General features: G+C 38.9%; 1 protein-coding gene across 1 annotated transcript in view; it reads right to left on the bottom strand.

Annotated features, from left to right (window-relative positions):
- Positions 1–16,342, bottom strand: part of RELN (reelin) — a 446,977-nt gene that overhangs the window by 360,576 nt on the left and 70,059 nt on the right. The window lies entirely within an intron of this gene.

Genomic DNA, 16,342 nt, shown 5'->3' on the forward strand with positions numbered 1-16,342 from the left:
GGGGTAGGGACACCATTCCTTACCCATCCTCGCTAATAGCCATTAATGGACTTAACTAGATAAATTCATAGAGGTTGTCTTTTAAACCCTGTTATAGTCTTAGCCTTCACAACCTCCTCAGGCAAGGAATTCCACAAGTTGACTGTGCGCTGTGTGAAGAAGAACTTCCTTTCATTTGTTTTAAACCTGCTGCCCATTAATTTCATTTGGTGGCCCCTAGTTATTATATTATGGGAACAAGTAAATAACTTTTCCTTATTCACTTTCTCCACACCCCTCATGATTTTATATACCCCTTTCATAGCCCCCCTTAGTCTCCTCTTTTCCAAGCTGAAAAGTCCTAGCCTCTTTAATCTCTCCTCATATGGGACCCGTTCCAAACCCCTAATCATTTTAGTTGCCCTTCTCTGAACCTTTTCTAATGCCAGTATATCTTTTTTGAAATGAGGAGACCACATCTGTATGCAGTATTCAATGGGTGATTCATATAATGGCAATAAGATATTCTCAATCTTTTTGTATTTACAACTGGACACAGATGTAGCTGGGTATCATAACTGAATGCAACAGCTACCTTTTGAAAAGTCCTGTAGTTGACTATGCAGAAGATCCAGGAAGCTAGGGCACCCAGAGCAAAGGCTGAATTTTCCAAACGGCTGAACCACCCACGGTCAGCTTTGAAAACAAAAAAATAAATTCCCAGGTCCAGATCTGAGATTTCTATTCAAATTAAATCCTTAGCCAAACTTCAATTAGACGCCAGAGTGCTGTTTCATTTCTTTGATATTCGTTGAGAAAATTGCAGCGAAAGCAGCTTTCATGCATTTTAGTACATTCAAATTTAGTTGAAATGAACTCTAGCAGCTTAAGACTGAAGATTTTCGTAAGAGTTTATTAGATCTTTGCCCTTCTTAAGTAAAGTGTATCCCAAAGGTCCCGCACAAGTGAATTATTACTATTAGTTGGTTACGAGTGCTATGATATTACTGTTACGCGTTCAGTGATAAAATTAAGAAAGTAATTGACTGAGAGAAATTCCATCCAAGACTATTAAGGGGAATCTAGGGAGAATGACGTTCCTCTTGTAAAGTACTGACTTGAATATGCTGAGTGCACAGATGGAATATTTTATATTTACCATTTGAATATGAATTAGTATTTAAAATTTAGATCTGTTTTTTAACTAGTCGACATGGAAATGTCTTTTCTGAATGTTTTTTTTTCTGCTGCAAACACAGAGTATCTATGGCAAAAGAGCGCATCCACAGGCTTTGTTTGTTCTGCTTTAAGCTTGTGAGTCATAGCGTCCACACGGCTCTGTACTTTTTCAAAACAGCTACCCAGCATTCTAGGCAGATATCACATGATGCAATTTTCTACTGCTAGGCTCTGTGCACTCTTGGATTTTTCTCACAGTGCATTGGGAGATGCCTACCTGAATCGACTTGAATTCGGGGATTTTGGGTCAAATTAAACTACTCCCACGATTCCTCTCCTGGCATTCCATAATTTATCTGTGTTTTGTAAGTCATTGCCATTTTTGAACTGCTGTCACGCAGCATAGAGAACATACAGCTGAGCACCACGATCCTGACCATTGTTAATATGAATAGGCTCCTCCACATGCATTAGTGTTCACGCAGCTGGATGACTTTGGATGGGTTGTGTAGGAAAATAGGCCACGTTAGATATTGGTGAACTTTGGTATTAAATTGTGTTGGGATATTTCATGAGCAATAGGCCCAAAACATGTGACCAAAAAGAATGAGATCATGAGAAAGAAGAGCGGTTGTGGTGTTAAACGTGCAGTGACCCTTTGAAATATCAGTGTTACCTCATTTAAGATTTGGGTTGAAGTAACAGAAATAAAACACAGTTAATTGGGTAACAGATGTAGTAAATAATTGGCTATATAAGAAACTGCTTCCTCTGGCCTTAGCTAAGGTTGGATAATTGGCAATGACATAATTTGTTTGTTAAAGGGTATAAAAAAGTAAACTCTTAAAAGGTTCATTGCTAATACCTGCCTGATCAAGTTGGAGCCGACCAATATGGGCCTAAGTACCCTGGGTTTAGCCCATTTGTAAGTATTTTGATCAAATGCATATAAATGTTTTGTCACTCTTTGGTTATAGTAAATTGCTTACTTAGGCTTTTTAAGCATGTTCAGAGCAACTGCATAATACCATTCAGCCTTTGGATTTAATAAAGGAATTTATGATTACATTATTATTCATGCAGGGTATTACCATGACACTAATTCCAGCAGGTTAGGAGACAGCCACCATAATGCTGTGATGATTTGAGTAGAGGAGGAGATGGGGATGAAATCAAGCAGTTACTTCTGCAGGCCATTTTCTTGGTGCGGCTTCACTCAGTGCAAAGCTGCTTCTGGGTTCAGCAAACAAGTACTGCCTGGTGCGAAAGGATAGTGCTGCAGACCTAGAATGACCAGTTGTGGTGGCAGAGCTTCAGGAGGACAAAGGCTACTTTCCTAGAAGTCTGCAGAATTCATCCCAGTGCTGCCATGATAGAACATCCAACATGAGGGTGCCTCTCAAAAGGGAGATAAATGCAGCCATCACCATCTTCCATCACTGGAAGATTACCACCACTGATTACTACCAGTCAATAGCTAATGAGTTTGGTGCTGACAGATCAATTATCATGATTGTCCCGATTCCAAGCCCCATTGCTCTAACCACTACACCCATTGTTCTACAGGTTCATGTGGCAGCATGGGGCATGGCTGCTCTAATGGCTGTATACTTGCACAAAGATGCGCACATGGCTTCATGCCAGCATTTAAACGGGGAGGTGACATCTTTTGAAGATGACACTGTAACAATAGAGGGCACATAGGTACACAGGCCGATCCAGATGAGAAGCTATGCATTATGGGGTAGCAGTGGAAGGATTCCCAGAAGCCAAACAGTTCATCTAAAATATTTCAGCGGCTATATGCATCCATATGAACATTATCCCCCCAAAAACTCATTCCAGTATAGAATTATTTTACTCCCAAAGCAGATTAATTAATATGATATAAAATGCCAGATAATTAAAAAAAACTTGTGTGTGGACAAAAGGCAATTTACCACCCCCCCTACCCCCCCACCCCCACCCCCTCCAAAAAATACCCATGTAGACAAGGCCTACGATTTCTGTCCATTTTGCTAAAGGAGCAGCTCCACCAGCTCAAGGCTGACCGGGCTCTTTTCTAACCTACACTTCATTACCACTTATAGTCTTCATCCAGCAGCTAGTGTCAGTATTTATTGATTCATTTTACTGATAATTACACTGCCCTCGTAGTAAGTCAAAGAATGTCAAGGTGACCGTGATGCCATCTGATTGCAGTATGTCTGTAATGTCACAATACATTTGTGTCTGCTAGTCATTCAAAGACAGATATATAAAGAGCATGAGTATGTTTAAAAAGCAGACTATTGACTTTATTAGTAATCTGTTATGTAAAATGTTTCATTACTCCCTATATTATATGTCTGATACAATGTTATTGTCTTGGAGAATGCTTTTTATATTTTCCACCATTCCTAGTAAACTATTACTAATAACTGCTTACATTTGCATAGTACCTTTCACTATAAAGGTTCCAAAATCACTCTAAACTAGATATAAGAACAATTTACCCACCATCACTGAAATTCAGAGTTCACTAGATATTCTAATTGAATAAGTTTTACTGTTGTAATTACAGGGGGGAATTTAGGCAAGCAATTACCCAAGTGAAATGACTCACGTTAGAATTTTGCAAGGACACCATGACAAGCACCCACTGTCTTTTGATACTCATGGTACTTAATAGGATTGAGTCCTCAGTTTTACATCACATCTGAAAAATAACTCCAACCATCAAGATACAGTGCTCCTTCAGGGATCAAAACTGGAGTATGTTTATCAACTCTTCTGGGATGAATGAACACTATTGGATTTCCTGTATCACCTTGATTTCTCTTGTCTAAGCACTAACCTAGCCCAAGCCTGATGAACTCATGAGATAGACAGTTTGGCTACAGGCCATCTTCGGTTTTAATAACTGCATTACTTTTCACTGCTGCTGAAAGTCAGATGGGGATTACAGTATGGTGCCTGGTTTGAGTTTCATAAATCCCTATCTTTTAAGTAAATTTATATTTTAATATCAATTTTTTAAAAGTAAAAAATGTTTTATTTAAGAAAATTTCTAATATGGTTATTCCATGCACTGAATAAATTCAATAGCCTTTGACATATAGATTACCTTCAGATTTATCCACTAGACAGCTGGATTTTTATACCTCTTATTTTCATCTTTGAGCATATTTTTTCATTCATCTATTCTCAAATTTCAGCATACATTTAAAATATATGAAAAATATGTATATATTGATTCCAAAGCTGAGAAGTATTAGTTTTAAAATAAAAGATTTCATGTTCCTTGCCCTGCTTTGGCAACAGCAGTTACTCAACAGGAAATGAAAACTAAATTCTAGGAAGGGTTTACACAAAGATATTCCTTGTCACATTAAAGAAATTACAGTGCAGCTTTCTTATATACCAACTTGTAAATTAAGCATAAAATAGTGTTGAAAAATTATACCTTAAATTATTACTCAAGTTTTTCCTCCTCCAATTTATTAAGAGTCATCAAGATATGTAGTCAATTGTTCTTTTCACAAGCGCTATGCACAGCCATATAGTAATAATAAATTTTAGTTTACGGGCTATGAAAAAGGATTTAACAAGAATAGGAAATAGCAGGATGAACATTACTATAATTTCTAATAAACTATAAACTGAACAACATTCCCACTTTAAGTCTTGGCAACTTTTTATGTTTTAAAAACATAGCTGCTGGATCTTCCTCATGCCAGCTTCCACTTGTAACCCTGCAATGCTCAGGGCCGGCTCCAGGCACCAGCTTAACAAGCAGGTGCTTGGGGCGGCCCAGGGAGAGGGGCGGCACCTGCGGCAATTCGAGGGCGGCAGGTCCCTCGCTCTCTCTAGGAGCGAAGGACCTGCCACTGAACTGCCGCCGCCGATCGCAACTTTTTTTTTTTCCAATTGCCGCCACCGATCGCTTTTTTTGCTTGGGGCAGCAGAAATGTTGGAGCCGGCCCTGGCAATGCTGTATATGCTTTTGGTGCAGTAACACCAGCAAACACACCTGACAGATTCCTAAAAGTTTTGTTCAAATGTGGGACTGGACTTGACCCCTTGACAGACTGAACTTGGCTCTTGTTGCTGTCCTTCTCTCCTGGAAGAAGGGTTACATACGCATGTGTGCCTGTTTGCAATACATACTTCTATCCATAAAATATTTGAGGGTGCCTACATTTGCAAGTGCAGGAACTTGATCTAAGTAAACTACTATCTTCAGAATAGCCAAGCTGTGTCCCTGATATGCCCACACATAGTTCGGAGGGGATCTGGCAGAAGGGATCAATCTTATGGGGAAAAAAGGCATGAGCGTCTGTGCCTACTACAGCACGCTCTCCTCCAGAACATGGAACAGAACCCAAGATTCCTGAGACTCACCATTCCTCTGCAGTCAGCAAATATCTATGAAAACCACTGGCAAAGTGTGTATCTCATCCCCTTCTAGAGGATGCAACCTACTATTGCAGTCAGTTACTCTGTTAGTTCAAGTGCGAGAGTCTGTGTAGTGGATCTAAGAGTTCCAACTCTGCTGATGAACCGTGGGGATAGTAGTCTGATGCCACATGATGGAATTTCTGTTTTTTAAATTTGCTTTTTTAAAAAAAGATAGGTAATTATGCAGAGATTAATTGACTGAACATTCAGGTTGCAAAGTTAAGCAGCCAAAGCCAACATTAATTCTGCCCCCTTGTGCATAAACACAATGAAACATACTTTAATTACCTGATCACATCCTATATTTTCCCCAGAACCCCTACTTCATTCAGTGCACAGGATAGTCTTAATCTAGGGATGAATGAGGGTTGTACAGCCAAAGAGGCTGTTGCCTGTTGGATCCATGCCTCATTTGTTGCAGAAATTAGAAGGTATGTAGTGAATGAGGTGGACTATTGCAGGAAGAAAAAGGATAGTTTTATGGTTAAGGCAGTTGAATCCTGCCCTAAAGAATGGATTCTATCACTGCCTCTACCACAGCGTTCCTGTGTGATGCTAGGCAAGTCACTTAAACCATACTTTTCACATGTGGTCACTAACTGTGTCTTCCTCATTTTCCTGATGGCCAACTTCATAGCCTGGAGTCTGATTTGCAGACGTACTAAACAGTTACAGCTGCAACTGAAGTCAATGGGAACTGCACTTTGAACATACAAAGTGCTATATATTGGTAAAACTGGGCACCAAAATTAGTGAATATTTTTTCTCAATCCTTCTGCACCTCAACTCTGAAAAATGGGGATAATACCACCGGCTCACCTCACATCAGTGTGAGAAAGATAAATTAATTAATATTTGTGAAGTATTTGGATATTATAGTGATGAGCAGCACAGAAAAGCCCAGGAGGAAATTAAATTTTGCTCTGAAGGCAGAATTATTGAATAACATGCAGTAAACAAGGCTTAACACATTAACAATGAGGATAAAATAAAATATTGAATAACTGCTCATTAAGTAAACGCTGCCCATTCTGTGCACTGAATGAGGCAAGGTTGCTGTGGAAAAAAGTAGTATGTGATTATGTAATTAAAGAATGCATGATAATGCATATGCACAAGGGTGTGAATTAGGGTTGTACAGGCAACCTTAATACTAGTGTTTCCTAACTTTTGAGTTCTTGAATTGGCAGCCTTAATATTCTACTAACATAGTTGTGTGTCATATATATATCAGTCTGAAACAATAAAGTGAAACAGCTATCAGTAGTCTCTACAGGTCATCTATACTAGCCATTACACTAGCCATCTATACTGGTCATCTATACTAGCTATTATACTTTAAACTACACATTTAAACAACAAAGTATTTTTTATTAAATCAGGATTTCTTTATTTTTACATAATTTACATTAATCATAATGTTGCATATGATTAATGAACTAACTACTACCATTTGTCATTATCTGTGACAGAGGCCTACTGATGGTTCACTACTCTGTGTCAGCAACTCTTGTCAGACCTGACATACTCACTACACTTAACACTCTGTTGTCATGATACATACCCAAAAGGTGGCATGTAATATATCACTGGAAAATTCACTTATTATTAATATACTTGTGTGATGCATATATGGGGTGTGTATAAATAGTTATGGATATGTGCTAGAATTATATTATTAAAATGTGTTTGGCAAGCAATGTATAAGCACCGTGTGCCTTAGACAAAGGAATGTACATTTGTTTGTCTGTACAGCCTGATCATCAGCCAGAGACCACAAAAGGCCATTTGCACATAAGATAAACAAAGCTAACATAGTGTCTCCACCTCAGCAGGAGAGAGAAACTTTATCTGGACTATAAAAACATAAGATCTGAACTTTAAAGGATAAGTAATTGAATCAACTGACTGTATAAAATATTACTGTATTATAAAAGTATATCAGCTAAGACCTTATGAAAGCTAATGGCACACTGGTGATGAAAATTATTGTGAAATTTACGTATGAACACTATATGATGAAATATGGATACTCAATGGTATTATGCTTTAAAGTCTGTGACCAAACACAGAGAAAAACAGGTACCCCCCCCCACACACACACACACAGGAAAAAAGGTAGCACTGTGGAACCAAAACAACTGAAGCCCTATTTACATATGAATCAGCAGGGAATGAGAAGTCCAGCATGAGGAAGAGAAAGGTAAGAATGGTATGAGGTCATCCTGACTCTGGGGACATAACAGTGAGTTTGGGAAGATAATAATAATCTTATAATAAGGAGAGAGAAGAAGCCATCTTGGCTTCCATCTTTGGACAGATGCCAGGGGACAGAGCTCTTGCAAGCTGAGAAAGATGGGTTGTTCAACCAACGGGGTTGAAGTCTCTGGGAACTGAATATATGTGAGAAACCTGCTTAGGCAAGGATCTTAGGAAGACAATGGAAGCCAGCACCTTGTACTTCTGTGGAAGGTCCTGACTGAGAGAACATCAGCCATGACCAGAAAGAAAATGACCGGTAAGAACTCTACCTTGAACCAAGGCTGTAGTTTGTTGAGTCAAGTCTTAGCCACTAGAAAGCATACTTTTACTTCTGTTTGTTTGTAAACTTTCTAACTTTATTCTTTCTACTTGGTATCACTTAACCTATGTCCTTTTGTTAATAAACTTGTTTTATTTTTACAATATACTAATTCAGTGCTGTGCTTGAAGGGAAGGGTGTATTTACCCCAGTTAAGTTAATAAACTGTAATGTGCTTTTGTCTTTTTAAAGGAGCAAGTGACCCTTGCTATTTCTCTGAGTATTCCAGGAAAGGATGGGACCCTTCAGGGCAGATGGCTTTGGGGAAGTTTGGGACTAGTGGTGTCTTGGGGTCACCTCTACAAGTAGTAACCAGAAGCTGGTGGAAACCAGGATGGAACTGCTGTGTTACAGGCAGGCTGCTGGGATCAGAGTGCTGAACCATGGCTGGACAGCACACAGACTCAGGGAACTGCATGCTAGTCTGCTGGCTGTTGGTGTCCATGCTGAGAGCCACAGCAGCAGAGCATTAAAGGCACCCAGGGTTAAAGGGTCGGCAGTGACACAGCCGCTTACTGATCTGGATTGCACCCCAAAATATGACATTGTCACAAACCCATTACAATGAAGCACTGTAAAATACCTCTGTTACTGAATTCCTCAATTTATTGTAATCATTTTACAAGATGTATAACAGCAAAAGGAATTATCGAGTCATTCCAAATGTTAAAGCAGTGCTTTATTAAATGCTTTTATTAAAAAATAAAATGCAATAAAACTTCAAACATGCTCTATGTTTTCACCTTAATATATTCTGGGCATCCCCAGGGAGAACAACAGATGTATCAAATAGTTGGAGAAGCACCACTATCTAATAAACATGCATGCCAAATTGACCCAGGATTGGCCCCAGTACAACTGTTTACCACTTTGGTTTTGGCTATGTAAACTGCTTGTAAACGCTTTCTCAATTGAAAACCCTAGGGCTCCTTTATAAACACTGTATCATCCCACAAAATAGTCTGCCTCCTTCCCATTTGTCCAACCAGCTGATCAAATTATCTGTAAAACATTACGTGTTGCTTGATGCTATTAATCTCTTACCTGCTACTCTGTAACACACCAAAGATCACAAATAAACACAATTTTATGCATTCCTCATTCTGAGAAAGGATGTCTTGCTGTCTTTTATGTCACTACCTTAAGACATATTAAAGGATATAGTCGCAGATATATAAAAACTATAGAAAAATACATTTCTGATGAGGTAAACCCAGGCAAGTATTGTCAATTTTATGATTATGAAAATATACTGGATTAAAAAAAATCAAATTCTATATGTAATGCATATGACAAGAGACAGGCACTTTTCGTAGGAAGGGTCAACTTCTGGCTATAAGTACAATAAATAGGAATTGACAACGCCATGACATTTTATCTTTAAAGATTTCACTGTCATTATGGTTCTGGTACAGAACGTTGACAATGAGGGGAATCTTAAAACTATACTCAAATTTAAACTTTCTTGACCAATGTCAGCTTGGCATCAACTCACAATTTAATTAACTGTTAACAGATTCTTCCAGATATGACTGCTATACAGATATTTTTTCTTCCTGTTAATTAGTAATTATGCATTGGCAGGAAAAACAGTGTTTCTTTCCAATTATTCCAGAACTCAGTGATTATTTAAAGTTGGCTAATTAGCAGTGGACGGCTGGTACATCTTCTGGGCAAATTGTGTTTGATAATCCCTATTAAAATATACATGGCAGTAGTTGACTTGTAACAAAAAAAAAGTGGCAGTTCAAAGGGTATTAGATACAGCACAAGGCAAATGGGGACCTATTAAAATTTCCCCAACTGTTCTAATGAGAATGCCGAGGGTAATTTCTTCCTAGTTTACCATCTGTTTGGTTTCTGGCATGTACCTCTGGTGTGAAGGGAGGGTCCTGGAGCCCATTTGGCTTGTCACAAAGTAAACCAGGGATCTGAAGCAAGTTCAGTAGTTTACAAAGCAGCCCGTCAAGAGCAATGTTATGTGCATAGCTGAAAACTTTTTTTAAAAAATAACATTTTACAGAATATTCCCTACTTTTTAAAGCTGTAAGTATAGCCACTGGAAAAAAAACTTTATAGGCTCACCTATGAATAAAATTCAACAGCTGGCTTTTTTCCATCTCTTATAAAAGTAGCGGGAGATGTTTTTCCTTTATCTAGATCTGTAAGCTAAAACATTACTCCACAGATACCTATATTTGAGTATAAGTCTCTGAAGGGTAGGTAGTGCTCCTAATACACAGCTCAGTGTAGAAAAATGCCCCCCTGCAGAATCCCTTTGCTTCCTTGCAGAAAATGCTGCACCAGTACTCACTGAGGCTCCCCGGCAGCTCGGCAGCTCAGAGGCATCTGTTCAGGCAGCCGGGGGGGAAGGGGCAGAGAGGTAAATCACTGTGGGGGGCGGGGGCTGGGGATGCCCTGGCCACCCAGGGTCATCAGTCCGAGCTTTGGAGGGGGGAGGGCGATGGAGACCGACTTCCCCCTTCCCCTTCCCTGCATAGAGCAGCTGGGGCTGGGTCAGATCAAGCCCCAGAAACTTCCCCTAGCTGCAGGAAGCTCTGCGCCGCAGGGGGAGGGGATGTCTGCATGCGGGGCGGTTGAGGCTTGGGGGAGTTCCAGGTGCGGGTGGGTGAGGCTCAGCAGGGGGGGAGGGTTGGTACGAAGGGGGGTCCAAATGCACTGGGGTTGGGCAGACAGAGGGAGCAGCTCCCTGTACAGTGATCCCTCCCCCCACATGCGCACCTGTAACCCCACCACCACCAAGCCCCCTCCGTATCAGGAGCCCACCGCACCAGAACCCCCATGGAGCCCTCCCGAGCTGCCCACACCCAGATTGCGCCACACAGAACCCTGGTACTCTTGAGGGAATTCTGCACTGAAAAATTTAAACATTTTAAATTCTGCAAAGTTCTGAATATTTTAATTGTCAAAATAACACAGAAACACAACAACAATATAATCACACCGTTTTCAATTATTTTGGTAATTTATTTCAAAATACTTATCAGCAAATAATTGAAAATGGTGTGATTATATTGTGTTATTTTGACAAATAAAATATACAGAATTTTAAAATATTGTGTGCAGAATATTTAATTTTTTGGTGCAGAATATTTTATTTTTTGGTGCAGAATTCCCTCAGGAGTATCAGATGCATTGTGATTGAAATGGGCCCAATTCTTATGATGGCTATAGGGAGCACAAGTCAGAATGACTCCAACTGCATGCTCTTACAGGGTGCAGCATGCACTCCAGATACCTCATGCACTGCACTCTCTTCCTCCTCTCACTCCCCACCCCCCCGTTCCTCATATAACTTGAGTCCAATTCCCAGTCCCTCACTCTCACCAAACCCCACATCAAATCTCCAGCTTCCTACCTGTAATTTTCACCCCTCTTGCTGTCTCCCTCCTTCTCTTTTAAAAAGGAGTGCAGAAGGTCTTGTAGCTTCCCAATAGGGCCACTCATTGCATGCTGGAGCCTTCCAGTTCTTTGCTTCTCAAAGTGCAACACCTCTTTGAAGGGAAATGTCAGAACGAGGGATTTCCTGCTTTACTGCTTTGCATGAGGTGTGCAGTCCTGGGATACAAGTAACCATAAAACTGAAGGGTGCAATAAGCAAACATATTAAGATGTAGCAGTGAGGCCATCAGCCTGTTCATGGATTCCAAGGCCAGAAGGCAACATTGTGATCATCTAGTCCAGGAGTTCTCAAACTGGGGGTCAGGATCCCTCAGGAGGTTGCAAGGTTATTGCATAGGGGGTCACAAGCTATCAGCCTCCATCCCAAACCCCGCTTTGCCTCCAGCATTTATAATGGCGTTAAATATATAAATAAGTGTTTTTAATTTTTAAGGGGGGTCGCACTCAGAGGCTTGCTATGTGAAAGGGGTCACCAGTACAAAACTTTGAGAACCACTGGTCTAGTCTGACCCCCTGCATAACAGGCTGTAGAACTTCCCCAAAATAGTTCCTAGGGCATCTCTTTTAGAAAAACATCCAACCTTGATTTGAAAATTGTCAGTTGGGTCCTCATTTTACGTGGGGAGAGGGATAGCAGTAGAGTGGGGGGTAAGGAATATAATCAGGGATGAAGATGGGTCCATAGGGAAGGGTATTTGGGGACTTGAGGGGGAGTGGGACAAGGAGGGAATCCTGGAAAGGACAAGGAAGGAGAGTGGAGACTTGAAAATAAATACAATACTAAAATGAAAATTGAGCTGAGCCCAGAAACACAAACAGGACTAATGGTATAAGTGATGATCCAGAAAGATGTAGTTTGAGATATCTTTAGTGAACTAGTATATGCCAGGAGATCTCACAAGGAGAAAATAATTCATATTAAAAAGTAGGTTTAAAGCTTATTTCTGTGCTGAAAGATTCTCATAGCCTGGTTAGTCAGGCATACAGCACATATTTCTGTCTTCTCTCAGTTCTGATTTTAGATTTGCAGTTCATGTTTAACTAAGTCTGACCAAAGGTTCTGTTTGGGTTAATGGACAAATATTTAGGATCTACGTTAAATTTACCCAAATCAGTTCACTCATTCCTTCCTAACACGATTGTTAGATGAATATTCAAATTAATATTTTGATAAGATGGTAAAGTCCCTACAGGAAAACAGAAGTGATTCATTCTCTTGGCCAGAGAATATATGTTTTTATGCCTATAAACATAAAGAAACCTAACCCCTTTGGAATAAATCTATCAGGATAAATCTTTTTTCCCCCCCATAATGATTCCAAACAGAGGAAACTAACTAAGGGCTTCTCTTCACTGCATTGCCATCTTGAGCTACAACCTGAGTTTTGATCCTAACCTGATCACACACAAAAATCTCTAGTTTTAAGTGGTGCTTTAAGCTTGAGCTAACTGGCCTGTCAGCTGCTATGGGCTGAAGCACCACTGCTGCTGATGCTGGAGCCAGTAATGCAGTGGGGTTGCAGCAGCTTGAGTTACACCACCCATCAGCTGCTAATCCAGTCATTCTGTGTATCTACAGTGTTGTCTTGAAGTGTGGTCACTCTCATTCAAACTAGGCTAGCTCGAATGGAGTGACATGAGTGTAGTAACTTCAGCTAACTATTGCAGAGAAGAACTAACAGCATTTGGGTCTCTATCAAATGTTTTTCTAAGTTAGGTAGTTAAAAAATAATTATCATGACAGCATGAAAGATAAATCTATTGGAAAAATTTAATAGATTTTATCGCCAGACAGGACCATTAAGATAGTCTAGTCTGACCCCCTACATAAAATTCCCCCAGTAATTTATGCACTAGAGAGAATTATTCTTTCCTACTACACAGATAAACACTACCAAGCCCAGTTTCCTAATTTTCATCCCTCCAGTTCTTGTAAGGGCCAACTTCTGTCAAGTTTCTTCTCCACAAAATGCCACACAAGTGTCCAAATTGATGTTTTTAGGCCTCACACAATTTCAGCCAATTTTTTTAAGTTCAGTTCTGTATGTACTATGACAATCCCACCCACATATGACTGATAGATAGGTGGATCTGCTTCTCTGATAAAAAAAAGAAAAATGAAACAGAATGTTATTAGCCTTCCTAGCAATGTTCTTTATGTTTCTTTCAAAAAGTAAAAGCATGCCATTATCTCTATTGTTACTTTGCTTCCAATGACCCTGAAATATATTAAACATTGTGGCTAATACATTTTTAAAACTACCTAATTCCTCTAGGATCTGATCCTATAGTGTACTGATTGCTATCTGGGAGGCCTTCACCACTTCACAGGGTAAGTTCCCAAATGAGCCTAAAAACTAAAAGCTGTTATCACCATTCCTCTCACGGTTCTTTTTTACTGCCAGTGTTAGGAGAGAGCACAATAGCATCTGGTCTTCATGATCATCCAAATGACTTTCTTGAATTTATACTTAAACTTAAGAGCAAGCAAAGAAAAATAGCAATTAAAAATTAAATGAGATTTTATCTAAAATGCCATTTAAACAACTCTGCTCAGATAACACAATGAGCCCTACAGTTTGCATGGTTAAGCTGCAGCTCAAAAGACAGGTCAGAGATGGAAACATTTTTTCTGCAACGCGTAAAGGGATATTCATAATTAAACAGTAGACTTCCTCAGGGCATCATGTTTCAGTATTCATATCAACAAGAAAAATGAGATATTTCAAATTATGCATGACTGATTTTGCATATCTTCTGCTTTCATTTTTTTCTGGCCTTTAGGCTTTGAGATCTTTTTGGTCAGGAGTGCACACATTTTAGAAAGTCTTATTGTTGAGTCTTTTCATCTACTATTCCAAGAATATGTTAACACTTAAAGAGTTAGGTTTAGAAAATGATATCTGACAAATAAAGAAGAGATCATGTTTTGTTTTGTTGTGTATGTTCTATAAATACTGGGCACAGTGAGGAGCACAACATAACACACACATTTTATGGACGATAATGCCAATGAAGAAACTTAGGGGAAAATATATTTGCTTTTTTTGTAAATGACCAGTCCTGCTTAGATCATATTAAATATCTTACTTAACCATCATTCTTAGTTAGACCTAGTTAAACATAATATTTACTGTTTACTTTTTTGAGTTGTTAGGAAATTATTAATATTCTTTGATGTTTGATTTAAACTACTTAACATTTCATACTGAAAGATTATAGTTTTACAGTAAATTGGCCATTCCAGAAATTTGAGATATGTACATAAACCCTGTACAATTCCTATCATTTACAGTTTTTAAATCAAATGTGAAGGTAACTCATCTACACCATGGATCCGGATGTATAAAAATATTATACAACAATGGTACTCAACCTCCAAGAGCTGAAGAGCCATCATACAAATTAGTTGTGTCCTAACTTCAATTTGCAATAGTTTCAGCTCTGCAATTCTTCTAAACAATGAAATTGTTCTTCACCTCCATCTCTTCTTTTCTGGACCCTGAGAGGGAGGAGCCATGTTCCTTCCCCATTGAAAGGAAAGGTTGTTTCCTTTCTCTTTCACTCCATCCTACCCTCTAAGCCCTTTCTGGGTATCACTAGTGATGGGGGAAGCTCCTTTTCTTCTTCTTCCAGCAAAAATAGATTCCAGTGACTCATGCTGTTGGTGAGTTTGGTACGTGATTCCCATGCTGTCTCAGACACCATAGGAAGTACCTGCAATATATGCATTTTGCTTCCCTCTGAATGGTTCTTATGCAGAGCAAGAAGCCATACAAGCTAACCGGAGTTGGGATGGGTGAAAATGGTGCTGTTTGGTAGGTACCATCAGTGAATATTAATGAACCAATACTTGGTATTAAAACCTTTTTTTAAATTGGATTATTTTATGTGTTGGAGGTGAAACAGATAAGTCATAGGCTCAATGATTTTGTTTAAGAATGATAATAACCTACTGTGTATGTTTGCTATATGGAAGTTACAAAGAAGTTATAAGAGTAATGTTAATAATGTGCATTGTAACAGAGAGAGTGTTACATCCTTCTCATTATTTAAAGATTCTTAAAAACAAGGTGTTTACAGTTTAGCTATAAAATGTACACAAACATACAAACAGGTTAGTGCAAATGCAAAATGTGTATTTTTCTCTCATTCAGATATGCTGCAGCATAATTACCCATTTAGCGGATCAGAGATATATTTATACTGCAGGCACTTCTTTTACATCTGTTTTAGGAAATTTAGCCCCAATTATTTGTTTTCAGAAGCAAGGGTCATAATAAAGTTAAGTGTTACAGAGAAACTGTGTCAGTAAAAGACCATCAAGATAAGTAGAAGATTGGATGCAACCGCTACATTTCAATGAACAGATAAAGTTAAAGGTCACAAATCATCATAGTACCAAAAATGTCCATTCTATTTTGTACAAAATGTTCTTGGTTGGAGTTAATGACTGCAGAGACATCTGTTATCTGAGAATAAGTAAGTGTTCTTATTTTTTAAAAAATCACCAAGTCTTGAACAAATGTCGAGAGTTTATGTATTACATGCCGTTTATAAAAGTTGTAAAACAGACAAAGAAACAAAGGTAAAGGACTTGTATTGTGAAAAATTTTGGCAGCAGGAGATGAAACCATGCAAACTGGATTTACCAGTAGTGGGTTTCTCCCAACTCTGCATATGACATCTTTGTAATTTTCACCTAGTCTCCTTATAGAATCTAATTTATATTAATGCAGA

Source organism: Malaclemys terrapin, chromosome 1 (assembly GCF_027887155.1).
Source record: "Malaclemys terrapin pileata isolate rMalTer1 chromosome 1, rMalTer1.hap1, whole genome shotgun sequence".
In the NCBI taxonomy this organism is placed as follows: domain Eukaryota; kingdom Metazoa; phylum Chordata; order Testudines; family Emydidae; genus Malaclemys; species Malaclemys terrapin.